The sequence below is a fragment of the Rosa chinensis genome, chromosome 1 (genome assembly GCF_002994745.2).
Source record: "Rosa chinensis cultivar Old Blush chromosome 1, RchiOBHm-V2, whole genome shotgun sequence".
NCBI lineage: Eukaryota > Viridiplantae > Streptophyta > Magnoliopsida > Rosales > Rosaceae > Rosa > Rosa chinensis.
Window position 1 is genome coordinate 43051430 of NC_037088.1, and position 21835 is coordinate 43073264.

At 36.9% G+C, this 21835-nt stretch overlaps 1 pseudogene; it reads right to left on the minus strand.

Annotated features, from left to right (window-relative positions):
• Nucleotides 1–6262: 6262 nt before the first annotated feature.
• Nucleotides 6263–7823, minus strand: LOC112167281 (annotated as a pseudogene).
• Nucleotides 7824–21835: the final 14012 nt, after the last annotated feature.

A 21835-nucleotide genomic window follows, 5' to 3' on the forward strand; every position in this document is an offset into this window, starting at 1 on the left:
GACGTTTGAAATCCCGAAATGATATGGAGAAGATGAACAATAGTGGCGTTTTACTTTACCGGCCGTAAACTGCCAAAGAAAACTGACGGTGGCAGTTTTGTAATTAAATTAAACTATAGTGGTAGGTTGTGAACACGTGACCTTAATTATCATGGAGACATTTGTGGTGTTTGAATTATAATAAGGCACTTCAAAATGACCTTTTTTATCATTATCCCTTTTTTTTTAATAACTTTTTTCCTCTTTTTTTTATTTGTTCTCTCTCTTTTGTTTTTGTTTTATTTCTTTCTCTTTTCTGTTTACCTCTTCCTCCTCTATGCTCTTCAGCCTTCTTTTCCTCCTCCCTGATCGCAGCTCCAGTTTTCAGCGAGTTTCACCACCTCTCCTAATCACCGTTGGCGTGCCCGCTGCTCCAAGCAAGTGCTGGCCATTCCAGCATCCATCCAACATCCCAGTCATGCTAGCAAGCATCCCCACCTCTCCTAATCACCCCTCTCCATACAGAGGTTCCAAACCAAATCGGAGCACGCCCAAATCAAATCAAATCAATCCACGAAGGGGCTCATCATCTCAGCAAACCAACACCAAAGAAACGTTATCGACGTCGAGAGAAAGCTTCTGATATAGCTCCGACACCACGAAGGGGCTGGAATCTGAAGGGAAAAGAACCCGACCATTCCGGCTTCCAGGCGTGGCCGAAAACTGGAGCTGCGATCAGGAAGGAGGAAAATATGGCCGAAGAGCAGAGAGGAGGAAGAGGTAAACAGAAAGATATATAAAAAAGGAAAAAAGAGAGAGAGAGAGAGAACAAATAAAAAAGAGGAAAACAGTTAAAAAAAAAACAAAATAGAAAAAAAGTAGGAAAAAAAAGAGAACAAATTAAAAAAAAAAAGAGAGAACAAAAAAAAAAAAGAGAGTTTAAAAAAAAAGAGAAAAGAGAATTAAAAAAAAAAAAAGAGAGTAAAAAAAAAAAAGAGAACAAATTAAAAAAATAGAGAAAAAGAGTTAAAAAAAAAAAAGAGAAAAGAGAGTTAAAAAAAAAAGAGTAGGAAAAAAAAACAAATTTAAAAAATAGAGAAAACAGAGAAAAGAGTTAAAAAAAAAAAAAAAAAAAATTTGGGTTAGTAAGGGTAAAATAGTCATTTTACTGTTGAAAGAGTGCCACGTCAGCAAGATAACGGATTTTTTTAACGGAAAATTGACGGCAATGACCAATTGGGTGAAATTGGAAAGTTCAAAGACTTTTTAGGTGAAATTGAAACGTCAGGGACTGAAACGTCGAAACTCTATAAGTATAGGAAGTAAACAGTATTTTGTCTTTTTTTAAATGTTTTGGTCTTTGTATCGAGGGCCACAGTAGTGACCGAGGGTCGGTTATCAGAACCATGCCCTTGGCCGGGGTATGGTTATGATTCAGTTAGAGCTTTAGTCTGTCTGTCATTGTATGTCATTGTGGGTAACAAGCAGGTTACTTGCAACTCATGAATATACGTTTTTAAAAGAGAGTTTCAAGTATTTTCTTTCTTTTATTGTCCGAGGAGGGACTTGAATTTCATATTAAATTGTGAGTTGAAAATAATATGATTTTGTCACTTTAGTGATGTATGTTACCCTTATGAGGTAAGGTTGTTGAGTTTTGAAAAAGAGTCATTGTGGGATCATTTTAATGGAGTTGAAAGGGTGATTTCTGCTTTATTTAAATTGTTTGATTTTATTATTGATTTTGGTTTTATTTGAATGGTTTGATTTTAGTGTAATCTCTTGAACTAAGTTGTATGCAGGGATTACTGCCTTTTAAATTGTTTGTTTTAATATAATTTCCTAAACTAAACTCTATGCAGGGATTACTATAATTTCTATTTGGATTGTGTGCTTCTCCATGATCTCCTGAACTAATTTTCTATGCATGGATTATCGGTTTTCATTTAGAATGATTTGATTTGTCACGATAGTGACCTGTGTGTTCCTTAAAAAGAAAAGGATTCTGATGTTGGAATTAATCATTGTGTGATTTATTGTCCTTGAGTCGGAAGTGTGTTTTCGGTGTTATTTAGGTTTACTCACACAAGTTTGCAAAAGCTTACCAGGTTTGTCGTTTCAACCTGGTGCATTATTCCATGGTGTAGGGGTTATTGTGCATGTTAGAATATCAAGTGATCATCGTCGAAACTGAGGTGTACGTTTAGTAGCGTGGACGTCAAAGAGTACTTTGATTTTAGTCTTCCGCTGTGTAGTGAGTGTGGTGGGTGCGTTTACTTATTGAATTGTTATTCAGTGTAATTTGTAAACTCTTGGTAATGAAATATGTAACACTAAAGAACGAGTCGGTATTGACATTGTGAGCTCAGTTTGTTTAGTTGCTTAATTTAAATGAAAATTTTTCTAAGTGTTTCTTGTGCTTGTTGAGTTTTCGAGTTTCGGATTTGAATTCCTTTATTCAAAATTCGGGGCGTGACATTTGAGTTGGAGAACAATGACGCTAGGGAAAGTAAGTTTAACAATAGGCAATGTTAAACATGCTACTTCAATAAGAATTCCTCCAGCCATATCAGCTCTTCTTCTCTAAAATGCAATCAGCACCAAAGCAAAATCGAATGTACTCATCTCTCATAGTTTCTGAATGTTCATTTATCTAAAATATACGAAGCTATGAAACCAAATGTTTGATGAAAAATTTATTTGAAAATTAGAAAAAAATTGGTTTTAAGTTTCATAGTTTTTTTTCTAATGAAACTAAAGACAGTTTTATTGCTATATATTGGCCATTTTGACAGCACTTTATTATGCAACATATAACTGAATTCATACTAAATATTTCATCAGTATATTAGATCCTTTGGAATGTTCATTCATGGGGCCACTTTGGTAGCACACAACATGATGAATTTTTCAATGAATCAAATATCAGTTACTTGAAACAAGCATATATATCATTTAGCATTTCTTTCATATTAGTGACTATCTATCAAACATAAATTATATATATAGATAACTGAATGCGGATTATAACAAAATTCCCAAAAATTGTTTCAAAAGAAATTTGTTTAAAGTAGCAATAACATGTAACTCATCTGAAGATAGTGAGCTCTTATACCAATTGTTAGAATTTACACAAAACAAGTACTATAAACTATCTCAGAATAAGCCCATGTAAACACATATACTGTAATTTATATTTTAGGAGTGCAGCAGTAATCACAGTGTATATTAGGATTGTGGAAGCATATATATATATATATATATATATATATATATATATATATATCCTAATATCTACATATTTACATGAACAAAAAATCAACTATGACAAATAAAGGATTGATGAGTTATTCTGATCATAAGTTAGGATGTATAAAACTTTGCAATCCTATAACACAGTAAGTAGATATCTATAGCAACTAAACAATATAAGTTGAAATCAAAGATAAAGGGTGTATAGAGATACTAACTAGATCCACTGCCTCATTCCATTGTTCTTCTCCTAGATTCACCCTTAATCTCAAATTGTTAATGGGACAATTTGATTGAGGTATGGTGCTCTAGCAGGGTTCAATAGGATGTTGTAATACCTTTATATTAGAAAAAGCAGTTAAGACAGTTCCTTCCATCAAGGAACTATCTTATAACTTCCTTATGTTTGTCTGATGGATTACTCTAAATAACCATACCTATTTGAATTCAAATTCAAAACAGATTGCATTAATAAAACTACTTTTGATTACAAGTTTTATTTAATACTCTGATGTTACAAACTGAATTCTAATACTCCTCACAATGTCAGCTTAAGTGAAAATGCTTATGTCTAGTTCAATAAGGAAGAAATGAGATGAAATTGTGCAAAAAGACAAAAATCCGTATCGCCGAAATCCCGGATTCCAGCCACTTTCCAGCATGCATGGTTGTGGCATGGCAGCTCATGGTGGTTAACATGAAAATGTAGCAGGTCAATGCTTGGAGGGAAAGATGATTAAATTTTTTGAATTTCAGAAGAGAATATGACAAGCCCATGTGCTTGATGTTGACCCTTGTCTCCTTGTTTCCTTGCACAATGACCCTCCTACCCTTACTTTTTCTCTTCTGCTAAAATATCTATGGACTTTTAAGTCATCTTTATGTGGAATTAAAGACTAGATCTACATTTCATGCTTACACATTTGTCCATTACATCCAACCATTCATTCTTTTGATCTCTGCCATTCATTTCAAGGACCTAGGCCTATAAAAACCCTTTCTCTCATTTTGGACCAAGGGGGCTCTCTCTTTTTCTATTTTTCAAGTTTTTAGTTTTAGTTTCTCTCTTTTTTTAGGTTAGGTTTCTTCCATAGTTCATATATTTGAGTTTTCGTGTAAGAAAGGGTTGTGAAAGCTTAGGGATTTTATCAAAACCATACCCACTTCACTTTCTCTTCATCCCCCTTCACTTTCTCTTTATCCTCTACTCTTATTTCATACTTCAAGCTTTGTTCTTGATAGATTGTGTGGACTTGTATGATGTTCTTACTTTGTTAGAACCCATTAATACCATACTTGGAAGCATTTTCTTACCTTGTGCTACATCTTAGTAGGTAATAGAGCATCTTAGAGGTACGGTTTGATATTTTTGGTACCAAACCCGTGGTAATCTCCCTCTCTCCTTACTATTTCCTCTATTTTCCTTTGATGTTTTACAAGTTTATAGGTTTGATGTATGTGGATATAATTAGTGGGTAGTGGATTTGGAGTTGGATCCACTACTAGAAAAACACCATTTAAGGACACTGAAACTGTGTCCTTAAATACATACAAGGACTCTTTAAAAAAGAGTCCTCTATCCAGCAGTCATTATAAGTCTCAAACAAGGACACTGTAAACGTGTCCTCTTTTCCATACGAGGACACAGTTTGTGTGTCCTTAAAGCTATGGATGCTGTGTCCTTAAATTCATACAAGGACACGTAAATTGCATCCTTATATCTTCTAATATGTGTCCTCTATTCTATACTAGGACACACAAACGGTGTCCTAAAAGCTCTGAAAATGGAGTCCTTAAAACCATAAGAGGACACAAAAAAAACACTCATATGTGTCCTTAAAACTAAAACAGGACACTTAAAAGAGTCATAGAGGACATTCAAAACGTGTCCTTAAAACTTGTAAAAAACCCAAAAAAAAAAATTAATTAATAATAAAAGGGAGCTTTCTCCAATTGTACACCCCTCAAAATACACCACCAAATGCAAAATTAACTGAATCAAAATACACCATATGCAAACAAATTTATAAAGTATAACAAATTATGATTATTTGTACATACATCCGAGCCATGAAGAGCAACTGCCTATTTCAAGTACACTTCTGAAAAGGGAAATATGGGGAACGACGTAGATATAAGACCCACTTTTGTTTGCAGGAAAGGGGGAAGAGAAAAAAAAAGAGTTGACTAAAACTGACATTTTCTCACGCCCTTCCTTCAAACCAAGTAATATATCTGCAAATCATTAATAAAAAGAAAATGTAAGATAGAACATTTAGCATTAGAATTAAGTAATCTGCATAACAGATTAGGATGTTGCATACGGTGTGACGAAAATAGGCATGTTCAATGGATCCTACAGTTTTTTATAATTACAGTCAATTTGCCTGGTAAGGTTACTTCATTGCAACCATGTATGAAATGAGAAACAATCTCTCCTCAAGTGAGCTAGTATCTGACCCTCCCTAGATTCTGCAATGGCAGGAACCTCATGGAGTGGGCATTGTTTTTATATAGCCGAACTTATAAGTCTAATTATGATTATTTTCTTTATAATATAGAATCAATCTGCTAATTTTTGTAACCCATTGAAGTCTCAACATATAAGATCAACTCAATAGCAAGAGGTTCTCATATACTGACCAATTTTGGAGGAAGTGTTGATATGTTGTTGTCAGATAGGCCTAGCTCAGTGAGTGAAGTAAAAATTTTGAACTCCTACATGCCATTATTAAGAAGACAATAAAATGTGAATAGCAATTGAGTTAGCACAAGAATAAATGAGAAGTACATGATTTAAGAATGTTGAATATAACCTACAATGAGCAGCCCAGTAAGCACGCACAACTAATCAAAAATACAACTACATATAATTGAGCCGAGTATTCATGTATACATGTGTATCTAAATTTATATTTTTATATGAGAGGTAAAATTTTCAGTTAAAATAATGTCACTTCCTAGCTAAAGCACTATTAGAGACATGATTTGTAGATAATTCACACATATTCAAGTTCCCAATATTAAAGCACTAACCATCACAGGAAAAACACATTACCTTCAACAACTCATCTGTACCACAACCAGAGAATAATTGTACCTTTTTCTTATCCTCTCTTGCAAAAGGGGCTTGACAACCTGCCAACAGTCCAAGAATTAAACCACTGCTATTTCCAAAAGGACCTTATAAATAACATTTTAGGAACAAATATGAGCATCATACCTCTATAGCGGCAACATTGCTCATACAATAAACTCAGTTAAATACAACACAAGAATTCAGTATATCACAAAGATCAATAATGTGAAGGCTGACCTTCCAACAAACTGAGAATATGTACGGCGCATTTACAATGCAGTACGTATTTGTCTTCTCTCGGTAGTTCAAATCATCAACTATTGATATAATTGTCAACAACTGCGCGAAAATAAAACATAAAGGTAATAAATATTACAAGGTTTAACAAGATTTGCATTAAAGAGCTCATTTCTATACGTAGAAAGTATAATATTGACAGTTACGCATCCCTTGAGACATGAAACCAACCTGACTTTAGTTAGTTTCCAAATAAAAAATTATAATTTCACCAAGTGACATTGGAGTTTTGGACAAATCTTGCCATGTGTGTACAATAGGAAAGAAGAATGCTGTTGAAATAGTAATGAATTAACTAAAATTATGTGATATTAAATTATATTGATTCATACCTTAATTTGGCTTAGTGCTAAAAGCTTCAACCCAGTCATATCTAAAACCTTCACACACGTGGTGATAGGCTTACCATACTTCTTCGATGCAGAGGGCTGCAACCAAATGCACATATCAGAAAATGACTTGAGAAACTTCAGACTCCAAGATCTAATACTAACCAAAATAACATGATCTCGATATTCATTTATTTGAATGTGTGAATGCACATAGTAGTGAAACTGCAATGAACACAGACACCTATTTCATAAGGAGCCCAAGCATCAAGGTGAAGAGGTAGAAGCACGCAATTCAAATTTAGGAACTGTTGTCTTAGAAGATGGTCTACATAATCATGATACTTACAGAAGCTTTATTAAATGTACTTAATCCATAGACTACCTCTCTAGAGTAACCTGAAAGGCCTATGAGCTGTGAGTCTTGCACTCCTCTGTAAAATTCAGTTGGAATTATGGGTTTCTGCACAGACGAATAAGAGTCTGATAATGTCAGCATTCATTGACCACCACAGGGGCTAGATAGATTGTTAATTTGGAAGTCACTGAAAAAATAACATGATGTTATGCAAAGCATGAGAGTAGGAATAACTTACGGCCAATATATTGTCATCTCATTTTGTACCCTCCAGTTTAAACAATCCATCAACTGGAACAGCAAACAAATATCATTTTGTATCTGAGGTGAGGTGAGAACAGATTGGAGAGAGAAAATGTGTACCTGAAATGTTCTCTTCTGTGGTTCATCAACTGGCATTTCAATAGTAACAATGAGCAATAGTAAGACACAGTGAGAGAGAGAGAGAGAGAGAGAGAGAGAGAGAGAAGTAACCTTGATCCATTAAAGCTTGGAATTGCTTGATCGCCTCTTGAGAAACGATCCCCATTATTATCTGGGTGCGTCTTGTTCAGCAATTTCATAGGCGTGGCTCAAAGGAATCCAGTGAAGCCTATAGAGCCTGCTAGAAGCACACCAATTTACGCACTCGAAAGGTTGCATCTTTACACAATTAGAACAAAGCAAGCTCCAATCAACCAATTTACACAAAGCTTCATACTTCAAATTAAAAAAAATTAAAATAAAATAAAATAACTTGCATAATTATACCCCGTTCTTTGCAAAATTATACCCCAATGACATCGAAATCTTCCACGCAAAAGGGGCACAAAAACTCAGCCTTTATCTCATCGTCTCCTTATGTTTCCTCGTGTCCGAACAGATCTGCAATCACCCAAAAAAACCCATTAGCACCTATCAAACCCAAACAAAAAAAATCAAAAATTCCAATCCGGTAAAAGAAAAAAAGAAAAAATGAACCGGATCGAGATTGGTACCGCTTCGCGTTTGAGGACGAGAAGAGTTGCTCTATGAATCAGAGTCCTGGAAACCCTAGATATACAGAAATAGATTAAAGACGAGAGATATATAGAGAGAGATAAAGGCGAGTTTGTGCGAGTTGTTAGAGGAAGCGACCAAGAAATTAAGTGAGAGAGAGAGAGAGAGAGCACAACAGAGACTCTCTACCCGACTACGGAGTTGAGCCCTTGTTACGAGTCGCCGCCTCCTCCGCCGAGTTGAATAAGATTGAATCTATTTTCAGCTCCAGTTTCTTTTTTCTTTTACAACTAAGAACTGGAAATAGAGTGAATGAAACATCTTTATCTATTTGGGGAGGGTTTCAATTGAAGCGGGAAATCGAAAATTAGGGAAGGAGGGAAGTGAAATTTGGGGAGGGAATCGAAAACAAGAAGTACAGCTGCAGTGTGCGGCATTTTGTTATTTCAATAGGATTTTAGTTTTTTAATTGGAGCCCAATACTAGGACACAGCAACCCTAAACTGGGTGTCCTTGAAAAACTCTCCACTCACTAAAAATTTTCAATTTAACACTGTGTGTCTTTAAAAACCTTCAAGGACTCCTCATAAATTATGAGTCCTTATTTGGTGTCCTGGTATCCCTTTTTTCTAGTAGTGGGATATGAGTAGTGAGTAGTGGATTTAGAGCTAAAGGTTGTACAAACCTTATGTTTTGATGCAATTTATGAGCATGCTTTTGTATTTTTATATTGTTAGCTTAATTGTTCTTCATTTATGTCATTAGAAGTTATGATCTATGTGTATGGATATTGAAATGGTAGATAGGAGTCATGAACTTAGTAATAAAAGATGTGCAACGTAGAAATGGTGGTTAACAATAATGAAGTAAATTGCTTGATTTCCTTTCAAAAGAGCTTAATGCTTGTTTATGTGAACGTACTTTGGCAAACCGATAATCATGGAACTTTAGTTTGCATTTACATAAATTTTACCTTTAGCTGATAATCAAGGGAATGGTAAAAACAACACTACAACAAAAGTAGGCTTTTACTATGCAAAATTTACTGCGCACAAAAAAGCACGCCGTAAATGACATGCATTTACGGCGCACATGTATTGCACGCCGTATAAGTCATGTGTGTTTGGTATTTTACGGCATGTGTCAATAGCACGCCTTAAATGCCATAGCCCTGCCCGCCCATTTTTTTTGGCTAAAAGTTGAATTTCTCTCCCCTATTTAACAATTAGGTCTCACGCTGCAATTTAGTCCGATCAACAAGCTGGTTTCCAAAAACTTGGTTGTGGTTAAACTCAGACAAAGTGGGATGAGAGAGATCGATCCTCCGTCCTCCTCTTCTTTTACCTTCTCCAATTTCCCCTACAATTCATTCTAGCTTTTAATTCTTCCCACATCTTGTAGGTACATTCGGTCAAGCAGAGGTGGGATTTGCAAAGCGTTAGGCTTTTCAGATTGGATTCCGGCAAAGTACACTTCTGGAGTGCCCAGCGCTATGAATTCCTGATATGATTTGGCAAGTTCCATACTATTGTCTTGTTCTCCGATGACGTCACTTCTTAGAGAAAGTTCCGCAAACCAATAACCCATTTCGACTCAAACTTTGGTGAGGAAAAGCTGGTTTCTCTTTCTTGATTTTCAATATGTCAAATCAATTTCTCTCAATTCTTCCTCTTTCAGCTCCAAGGTTGAAGACTCTACTGGGATGAGCTCACTTAACATGCAACTGAGGAGAGAGCTCGATTTATGCACATTTCTGGTGGGTTGCTTCAATTCCCACTCATTTACTTACCTGCTTTCTGATCCTACACTTATTATTTTGTTCAATTGCTAAGTTTCATTACCCCACTGGAAGTAAGCTGCTGGATTCAAAGTTTGAGTTAGGATCTGAGTGGATGTTAGTTGCTAAGTTTCATTACCTTACTAGACGTAAGTTGCAAGCAATTATGTAAAAGTGGTTTCAGTTGATATGCCTCCATTTATGCAGATCTATGCTGTGGAAAGTGCAAGAAAGACTTATGATAGCTTAGAAAAATTCAATTCCGAGACTCTAGATTTGACTCTCATAAAAGTAAAATTGATTGGTTGTTGATTATGTTTAATTGTTTAAGTTAGAATTTGAATTGGGTATGTGAAATTTTGATTGATTAGTGTGGTTTTGTGGGATTGTGCTACTTTTTCTTGTGCAGGAGTTTGATGGGGTATATGGACCAGCATGGCACTGCATTGTAGGAACAAGTTTTGGGTCTTTTATGACACACTCAGTAAGTGGCTTTATGTATTTCTCAATGGATCAAAAGTTGTACATCCTCTTGTTTAAGACCACAGTACAAAGGGCAGACTGAAAGTTTTTCAATCATTTTTAGTATAGGAAGAAGAAGTTCTGGAAAAGCTTTAAAAAATAAATTGTAATTCTTTCTAGCTTGTACAGTGTTTAATGCAGTAGGGAAAAAGCTGAAAACTTGATCCTTGTAACTGTGTAAAAGACATTTACTTGATTGGTTGAAGTTGTGAGGCATCGTAAATGTCTGATTCAGAAATCCCTTCTGCTAGTTTTGTAAGCCCATATGCATCTGTCATATAATATAATCCTTATAACTCTTTTTTATGCTTTTATATGACTTTTTTTCCTGCTTTTGGCTTGATCAATATTTATTGCCCTCTGGCCTTGTTCGGCTTTAAGCTTTAGTAATCATAGGATGATGGGATCAATTCACCTCAGAAGAGAATGAGAATGCTTAGTAAATGAGATAATATGTGCCTGCAGTTATACTATTATAGTATCTATGTATGTGGTGGGTTGATTAGGCAATGTAAACTGCTGAGTTTCTCGACAAATAACAACATCATCTTTTTGCAGGCTTACTCATCTAGCCTGATAGATGTAGGAAGGGATTATCTTTCAATGGATAAACGATATCCCAGGCTCTTTATACCCTCAGAATTCTGCAAGGTTTGTCTCTATTTTTGTTTTCTCACTTCTTAGAAAAGCTTAGGTTTGCCATTCTTCAAAACACTACTCATTCATGACAATTGGTAGTCCATGGAATTCCACTGATGGTGGTGATCCATCAGTTGATGATAGCTCTTTAATTCAAACTGCAATAAGGTTTGTGCTGCTTGCTATCTATTATTTAGTAGCAAAGACAATACTACTTTTGGTATTATATTGAATGATGTTATATTTGTAGATATGGAAAGGATGTTGCGAAACTTGATCTTCAGAACTGCAAGAACTGGAATCGTTTTCTTAAGGTATAGCTTTTCCCTTATAATTATTGCGATGGTTAAGTAGTTGCAAGTCAGTTTGATTTTGCAGGTTTAATTCATGACTAGGTTTTCATTATATTTGACATGTGCAGATACACAACTATAGGATTGGAAAGATGGATTCTTTAGCCATAAAGAGATTATTGTCATATTCGTCCCAGATTTGTCTGTGTGTCTTCCTTCATTGGATACTGGGTAGTTAAAATTTATAAAAATGGAACATGAACTTCAGTTTATTAAATGTGAACTTTTACTCATAAGATCTTTGAATCTGATATAGCTGAAATACTTGTTCACCATTTTTTCTTTACAGGATGAGCGTGTTGGCAACTTTACCTTTAACCCTTTGCTGAAAGCATGGGTAAATGAATGGCTTTAGTGGTGTGATACTAAGTCTTACAGATTTGATTTTGTACTCATCTTATCAAGTAAAGTGTACGAGATATATGTAGTGGCATCTGTTAGGGATGAAAATTTTATGAAGTGTTTCTTTTACATTCAGCTTCTTATATATATATAACATAAGGGTAATATGAATATGACATTTGAGCAATATAATTTTTTGTTTGTTTGAAAAGACCTCATTTACGGCGTGTAAAGTGGACCTTAAATAGGAATTCAGTCACTTATTTACAGCGTGCAGGATATGCTTTAAATAGGAGGTCTTTTACGGCGTGCAACGTGGGCCATAAATGACCTCAATAACATTTGTGGAATTACTTTTATGGCCCGTTAATTGTTCTTTTATGACGCATTTTTGTGCACCGTAAAAGACCCCATGTCTTTTACCGCGCAAGTTTTTACAGCCCGTTTTTGTGCGCTGTAAATAAGTTTTTACGGCACACATGGTAGGCCGTAAAAAACCATTTTTGGTGTAGTGCAATGAACATGTGGAATGGCTGTTTTCAATAATCAATGGTATTTTAGTTAAAGCATATTTGTCTCTCAGTATATCCCTGTTAAAGCCGAGAAGAATGTCATCAAAAGTGTGATCATTTTGCATCTTATCACAAAGCTTGACACAATGGAGGCTAGGTGTGATGCCTTGGTTTCCCTCTTCATTCTTATACCGAATTCTCTTCCTTTAGTTAACTAGTTTAAATTACTTTTTCTTACTTTAATTTGTTGTGACTTTGGACCTTTGAAAAATCGAATCACTACACAAACATTGTAAATATCATCTCTAGGAATCACAGCCTCTAAAGGGTTTGTGGTTTTTAGGCTTGTAAAAATGTAGATTGCATGTGTTTTCTAGGTATATTTTCGTAGTAATTTAGTTAGGTTGAGTTTGACCAAATCCTTTGGGTAGGATACTCTACTTTTCCCCTTTGCTAAAATTACCTGACCTCCTAATCTGGGGAATTGGTAACATCACACACAATAGCACATAATATAAGTTAGATGATGCTAACCAGCATTGGTTCACTCCAGTACTGCATCATCTTTTCCAGGCTAATATTGTGGAAATGATTAATGTATTCTCATTAGTAGGCACCAATTAGCTTATCAACCCACTTGAAAGTTAGAGAGGAAAGGTTTCTTCTTGGTCAAGACTTCCTATTGGATAGCTAGAGACATGGTACTGAGTGATACTTTGGCCTCATCTTCTAATGGTGATCCATTTAAAACTCTTTGGCTTTATGGAAAGCTAATGTTCCTAGAAAGGTAAATATATGTATATGGAGAGCATGTAACAATTTGCTACCAAGTAAAGCAAGATTACTCACTAAGGGAAGGGTGATACTAAGTGTTTCATCTGTCAGCACCCCTTTGAAGATATTAATCATGTGTTCTGTGGGAGTCATGTTGCAGTCACCATACTTGCAGCACTACCTTTTAATATTTAGGTACAAATTTCACCTGCCTTTCAATTCAAAGAATGGATGCTTGAGAAACCTCGCACTTTGCCGGCTAATAGCTTTGAAAAACTACTTATGGTGATTTGGGATGTCTAAAAAAATAGAAATACCATGTTATGGTTTGAAACTTCAATGCATCCTCAAACAATTCTCTTAAGTAGTTTGACATAGTATGAAGAGTATAAAGTTGTTCAGTGTAGTGATGCTAAAGGACAGAAGTCATAGAAGAGCAGGTATTGGAAGCCTTCTTTGCAGAATAGATTAAAATTGAATGTTGATGGTGCTTTCTTGCCATCCTCCACTGTTGGTGGTGTTGGAGGTGTTCTTAGGAATGGAACCAGTGAATTCATTGATGGTTTCACACATCATATTGAGCATGTTGCCTCTGCACAGCAGGTTGAGCTGTTGGCAGTAAAGTGGGACTTCGATCAACAGATTCATGTTACTAATGTTGATTTGGAAAGCGATTATTTACTAGCAGTGCTAGATCTCTGCCACTAAACTGGATTTTTCAGAACACAGAAGCTTGATATTTGATATTCAAGCATCTCTGAAAACCATTTGAGTATTGACAGTGGCTCACACTCCTAGGAACACAAACTGTGTTGCTCACAGACTAGCTAGCTAGTTTAGCTTATGAGTCCAATATAGACAATGTTTAGCATAATAATGCTCTAACTATCGTGTCGGATATAATTATCTATGATTGTAATCATCTCACTTGATCAATGAAATTTCATTTTTACTCAAAAATTTACCAAACGCCTAACTGCTTTGATTCACTGCTGATTATTTTTAGGGCTAAATACTAGTTACTACCCTGTGGTTTAGGTCCAAAATCAATTCAGTCCCTGGACTTCTAATTTCATGAAAAACACCCCTGCACTTTCAATTTTGATCTAATAGGTCCAATTCGTTAATATTCTGTTATGAGTTCAAGTTATAGTTGGATTATTTGTTAAAAAACTATTTATTTTATAGTAGGACTCACTCCTTAATTGACTATGCAGGCCACCTCGACACCACATCATAAAACACATGTCATATATGAGTCACGTTAACAAGTTAAATAACTTCAATTATTGGAAAACTAACAAATTGGACCTATTATATCAAAATTAAAAGTGCATGGGTGTTTTTGATGAAATTAGAAGTTCAGAGACTGAATTGATTTTGGACCCAAACTACAGGGTAATAATCAGTATTTAGCCCTTATTTTTATCATTGATTTATTTCACAGTAGATTATTCTCACTGCAATACCAAACTAAGCCTAAGTCTGTTAACTCTCAATAAAATAAATAAATAATAAAATATGATGAATTTTCTTTTTCTTTCCGATCGGTTGAGCCTAGAAGAAAATGTTTCAGATTAAGCCATCAACTCCCTGGTAGCCCTCATAGCCAGAGAGCCATCGATCCTAAGACAACCAAAGAGAATGGCCTGTGTAATCAACTTGAACTTGGGGGCGTCAGAGTCTGAGACACTTGTATCCCTTATAAATTTGAAGAAGAAATCCGATTTTGGGAGACATATTTAAGTGTTCCTCTTCCGAATGAAATAGCCAGTACTTTATTTCTAGAAAATCGAATTCAGAGAAGAATGAAGCTGCATTAGAAGAGCAAGACGACTTGTAGCCCAATTCTCCGGTTGTCATCGATGCCATACGCGTCGCTCTCGACGAGGACTATGACTAGGGTCTCCCCCTAAAAGACCCACCATCCTCAAAGTTTACAAGGACCCTATTATTATTTAGGAAAATGACTGTAGCCTCAAATGAGGCCTAAAGTTTGTAATCTCAATCTAATGTGGCATGTCATGTTAAGCATGCACACCACCTATTTGTCACATTATATCATGTAATTGTTTTAAAAAGACCATACTGTCTCTCCAAAATCTAATGACTCTTAATATATTTTTTTTATTCTTCGTTTCATCACACTCACATTTAGATTAAAACAATAATCTTTTTTCTAATTCAGAACAAGAAACAAAATTCTTCATTACTTTTACAATTGATTAAAACAAGAAAAAAAAAATTATACTCGTGCTTAGATGGGTGAAGATCACCTGTCTCCAAATTTCTTATCTCAACCCTGTCCAAGAATAAAGGTTTGACACGTAACCACTAATCTAACACCGCACTAACTCTTTCAACTCTCACTAAAAAATAAATAATTGAATTTAAAAAAAATTGAGAAGATTTTTCTCTTTCTTTCTGATTGATTGAGCCTAAAAGAAAAAGTTTCAGATCGAGCCATCAAGTCCCTGATAGCCCTCCTAGCTAGAGAACCGTCTTCATCGATGTTGTCTCCGTCCTCATCATCATCCACTTCTTTACTCTGTTGACTTTACTTCGTGGCCCAAGCTGAGGAGGCTGGAGTTGGCTTGGCAGAGCTTTTCTTGGTTAGGGTATTGGTTGTGGGAATTACAATGGCTATGGTGGTTGCTACGCCGGCTGATGGTGTAGATGAGGATGGTGGGTCTTTTACAAGGACCCTATTATTATTTAGGAAAATGACTGTAGCCTCAAATGAGGCCTAAAATTTGTAATCTCAATCTAATGTGGAAGAAACGCTGGGAATCGATGGCCATCATCTCGCCTCCGTGGCCATCTCCAGTCTTCCTCTAAGAGTTTTCCAACCTGCTCTTCACATATGACCGGAAGTTTACCGGTTTCATTTCAGGGCGAGTCGTACTCGCTCTAGGTGAGTAAAGAGAAGCGAGCGCCGTCTCCGACTGCGAGGAAAGGCATGCCAGAGAGGGGGAAGGCTTCGACGCCAGTGAGTCCGGATCAGAGCAGAATACCAGGCTGATAGAGTAGTACCGGTGTTCGGAGAGGTTGAGGCCAAACACTTGTATGACCAGGAGCTTGGATTGTAAGGTGGAGAGGAAGAAAGTGAATGGATCTAGCTCCAATGTGGTTAGGGAATTGTCGGCAATGGAAGGGAGATGAAGGCATGGCCGTGTAGGAAGAGATGGGTGCCCAGACCAATTTTTTTTTAATAATGGGACAGAAGGAAAGAAAAAAAATTGAGTGTCTATTGGAGGGCAATAGACATTTTAAAATTGATATAACCTTTTCGTTTTTTTCTTTAATCAAAGTTTTATTTTCTAATTTTAGGAAGATTAGTTCTCATTCCGGCTATCAAAAGTTCTATTGGGGGGCAATAGAGGTTTATTGCCTCTCTATTGGGTGCCAATAGACGTGTATTGGAGGGACATAGACGTCTATTGGGGGAAATAGAGGTTTTCAGAAAATTCTGGTAGTTGGCGGCCTATGACCGGATTCTGGCTACCGGTGACTGGAATTCGGAGAAAAGTTGGCCTGAATCCGACGACGGGAATCCAGCGGCCAGTGACAGGAATCTGGTGACCGGCTCCAGCGAAGTCTCTTATGGTTTCTCTCTCTTCCATTTTCTATCTCTCTCTCTCTAAGTAACAAAGGGGTGAGGGTAAAATGGTATTAAAAAAAAAAAATTCTTAATGGGGTATTAGAGAAGACCTCCTTAGAGTGTTTTGGGTAAGAGGGAGTTAAAAAAACTTAATGGGGTAAGTGGGAAAAAAAATCTCTAGAAATGAGGTAAATGGACATAAACCCATAATAATATGTACCACTTTAAGGAGATTGTGTATAAGTAAATTGAGAATTGGAATTGGTTTTCTCATTTCATTTCATAGTCCCTTTATATAGGGAGAGAATTACAACCGAAATATCAATTACAATGATGACATTAAATGCTGATTGATCCGTAATTGTGCTGATTGATGGTAATCGTTGATTCCTTGATTACCTCTCCGTCAGTTGCTTTGACGAAGGCACATAATATGTTTTTCCTTTAACACTCCCCCTTGTGCCAAGTCAAAGACGAAATGGTGCATGAGTTGTTGCCTCACTAAAAACCTTGCCAAGTAACAATAAAAATCCTGTGGGACAAAAAATACACCTTGGTCGAAGGAAAAGAGCACGACGCACCTTTTACATTTGAGGATGACATGTGTGTGTTAGACTCCCCCTGACGTCTACACCTCCCCCTGATCCTTACATTAATCAAGGAACCTTGGAAAGTCTTCGCATTCCTATGCTTTTCACATGTTTCTCAAATGTGGCCTTAGGCAGTGATTTGGTGAACAAATCTGTCATATTCTCCTCAGACTTTACTTGATTCACTTGAATCTTGAGGAGGGCCTGTTGTTGCTTATTGTAGGAAAACTTTGGCGATATGTGTTTTGTATTATGACTCTTGATATATCCTAGCTTCATTTATTCGATGCAAGCTGCATTATCTTTATAAATGCAAGTAGGCTCTTTAGTGGTAGAACTCAAACCACTAGTCCCTCGAATATGTGTAACGATAGCTCTTAACCATATACACTCACGAATCACCTCATGTAGAGCAATGATCTCTAAGTGGTTCGAGGAGGTAGCCACAAGGGTTTGCTTGGTTGATCTCCAAGATATCGCCGTGTTCCCAATGGTAAATACATAACCATTTTGGGAACGCCCTTTATGTGGGTCAGAGAGGTACCCAGCATCAGCAAAACCAACCATAACGTCATTTGGCGTTTCAGTGTAGTGAGTGGCGCTTTCGCCATCAACATTTCCTTTAGGGATTGCAGTTCCATCTGCGGTCCCTCTTGTCTCTCTATAGGGAAAGAACAGTCCCAAGTCAATGGTTCCTTTTAGGTATCGGAAAATGTTCTTGATACCATTCCAGTGACGCTGCGTTGGCGCTGAGATAAATCTAACTAACAAGTTCACTGAGAATATAATGTCTGGTCGAGTATATTGGGCTAAGTACAATAATGCGCCTATTGCACTTAGATAGGGAATTTCAGCTCCCAACACCTCTTCGTCATCTTCCTTTGGACGAAATTGATCTTTCCTTGCATCCAAACTTCAACCGATCATGGGAGTGCTAGCAAGATGCACTTTGTCCATGTTAAATCGCCTGACTTTTGGACATACGCAGCCTGGTAGATTAGTATTCCACAAACTCGGTGTTCTAGTTCAAGGCCTAGACAGAATCGAGTTTTCCCAAGATCTTTCATCTCAAATTTAGATTTCTAGTAGCTCGCGGTTTCTCTTATTTCATCAAGAGTACCTATTATGTTCATATCATCGACATATACATCTACAACTGCAAATCGGGAACTTGTTTGCTTTATGAATACGCAGGGGCATAATTCATCATTCTTATATCCCTTCCCAATCAAGTAGTCACTTAGACGGGTATACCACATCAGCCCGGATTGTACTTTCAATCCGTAAAGTGAGTGTTTCAATCTAATTGCAAACGCACTCTGTGGTTTAGAGTCAATTGTCTTGGGTAATGTAAGGCCATCAGGCACTTTCATATATATATATATATATGAATCAAGATCCCCATAGAGATATGCAGTAACCACATCCATGAGCTGCATTTTCAGTCCTTCGGAAACTACCAAGCTAACTAAGTAACGGAACGTTATAACGTTCATTACGGGAGAGTATGTCTCCTCATAGTCAATTCCAGGGCGTTGTGAGAAACCTTGCTCCACAAGGCGAGCCTTGTACCTCAGGACTTCATTCTTCTCATTACGCTTTCTGACAAAGACCCATTTATGTCCTACAGGCTTTACACTTGGTGGGGTTAGCACTACTGGACCAAATACATGTCTCTTTGCCAGAGAATCTAGTTCTACCTGGATTGCTTCTTTCCATTTAGGCCAATCTACTCTTTGTTGACATTTTGCAACAGAGCGTGGTTCGATATCATCGTGCTCTATGATTTCTTGAGCAATTCATCATCAATGTGTATGGAAGATCTTTCTATCAACTCATACGCACTCTCATAATCCATTGAGATTTCTTTGTTCTCTGGAATCATTTCAAACATCAGAGCGTCCTCCAGTATTGATTCATGGACATAACTATAATCAGAGACAATCTCATGAGAGGGATTCTCTACATTGATGATTAATGGATCGGTTTGTGCCTTACTCGACCACTTCTTCCTTGGGTGAGTATCAATCGAACCAAGTGGCCTCCCCCTCTTCCTTTGGGGAGCCACTACCTCAACCACACCTCCACTAAGTGTGGTTGCATCGCCTCTGTCTACGGCATCGTGCCCCTTGTTAGGGACTTCTAACCTTCCAGGCACGTTGCAGCTGGTATATGTGATCTCATCACTTTTGCGATATCAGTAAACGTATCAGGCATCGAATCTGCTACGCTATGAAGATCGATTATTCTTTTCACTTCACTTTCACATTGTGAAGTGCGGGGATCAAAATGAGACAGAGTGGGGACAAAACACGACAATTCCTGTCGTTCTCTTGGAAAATCCTTTTTCCTATCTCCTCCTAACGACGGGAAGACTATCTCATCAAAGTGACAATCTGCAAATCTAGCGGTAAAGAGATCGCCTGTCAAGGGTTCCAAATAGCGGATAATTGTTGGGGATTCGTATCAAACATAAATACTTAATCGTCTCTGGGGACCCATTTTGGTGCGCTGTGGGGGCGCAATAGGCACATATACTACGCAAGCAAATATGCGTAAGTGTGAAATGTCAGGCTCATATCCAGTTACCAACTAGTACGCAGAAAATGGTTGGCTAGCAGTGGGTCTGAAACGAATAAGTAAAGCTGCGTGCAATATTGCATAACCCCATGTAGATATAGGCAGGTTGGTACGCATAACCAGTGCCCTAGCCACCATATGTAGCCTTTTGATGGTGGTTTTTGCGAGACCATTTTGTGTATGCACATGGGGTACATGATGCTCTACATAGATCCCAATAGACATACAATAATCATCAAATGCTTTTGATGTGAACTCTCCAGCGTTATCAAGCCTTATAGACTTGATAGGGTAATCAAGGTGGTGAGCCCTTAAGCGTATAATTTGTGCTAGGAGTTTTGCAAATGCAGCATTTCTTGTGGACAATAAAGCGACATGTGACCAGCATGTCAAAGCATCCACCATAACCATAAAGTACTTGAATGGTCCACATTCTGGATGGATAGGTCCACAGATATCTCCTTGTATCCTTTGTAAGAATGAAATGTTTTGTTTTGTATCTTTAGCATAGGAAGGTCTCGATCCTATTTTTACTAAAGAGTAGGCTTTGCAAAACGAGTGATGTGCCTTTGAAATAGTCAATGAAGCATAATGGGAGTGAGGTAGTGCTTCTGGTACTTCAGAAGGCATTGGCTGCATTTAAGCAGTACTAGGACCGACACCTTGCAGTGTGACGGATTTTTGTCTCATTTTATTTTTCACTCAAAAGAAGCTAGGGATGTCCATATGAGTTCTTTAAAATATGAATCATCATGTCACGACCAGAGTGCCCTAGGCGGTCATGCCAAAGCCTGTATGAGTCAGTGTCTCACATTTTGTTGTTGGTGACAGCATAGGATTCAATGATCCGAATCGTAGTGAGGTACAGTCCACTATATTGATTCATAATTTTCTCTAAAATGTGTTTCCTTCCACATTCATTGGAGGTAATATAAAGGTATTCAGTTCCATTCTCTCAGTGTATTTCTACATGATAATCATTGGCACGAATATCTTTGAAACTTAACAAGGTTCGATTAGCTCTTGGTGTGTTAGAGACATCATTGAGTGTGAAAGTGTGTGCAAATTTGTGTATGATGTTCCTTACTTCCAAGTGTAGAAGGTCAAGTTTTAGTAAGGGAAAGTGTAGTGTATCGTACCCAAGGGATTGGGGGAAACTCCACCCTAACTAGATCACCGCGAAAATAAACCTAGAAAAACATGCAAAGTCTACCTTTTTACAAGTTCAATAGTTTTGGCCCTTTGGAAGTCTAATTACCAAAAGTGATATTAACAATGGATAGTAGTGAATCGGCTTTTGAGTTAATTTTAACTATATTAAAAATTAAAGTGCAAATAAAGCAAAATAAACTAATTAACAAAGTGTAAGAGATTTGATCAAATGAGATAAAAGGGGTTGTAAGGCATCACACCTAACCTCCTTTGTTCAAATTCTAAGCAACGAAATCTAACATGCTCAAGCCAAGATGGAATCCCCCTCGGTTCTCTTGATTATCGAGTAACCAATAAACAATTATACTAGAGAATGTATCGAAGCTACCCCTTGATTATCGGACATAACTCTCCTACAATCCTTTTAGTTTCTACCCATTCCTTGATTATTGGACACAAGTAGACCTATGTAGATGCAAGCTAAGATCCCTTGATTATCGGACACCTAAGCCACATCCACATGATAAGCTCAATTATAAGGACCCAAGCAACCTTATTTGATTATCACAAGATTACCATTTCTACATTTGCAACATGCTTTAGTTTACTAAGTTTGTCAAGCCTAGCATACTTCCATGAAATTATCAACATTTACCAACCTTAGGTGACGAATCTAAGAAGCATAAATGATGAACAATTAAACTAGCAAAGTAAAAATTCA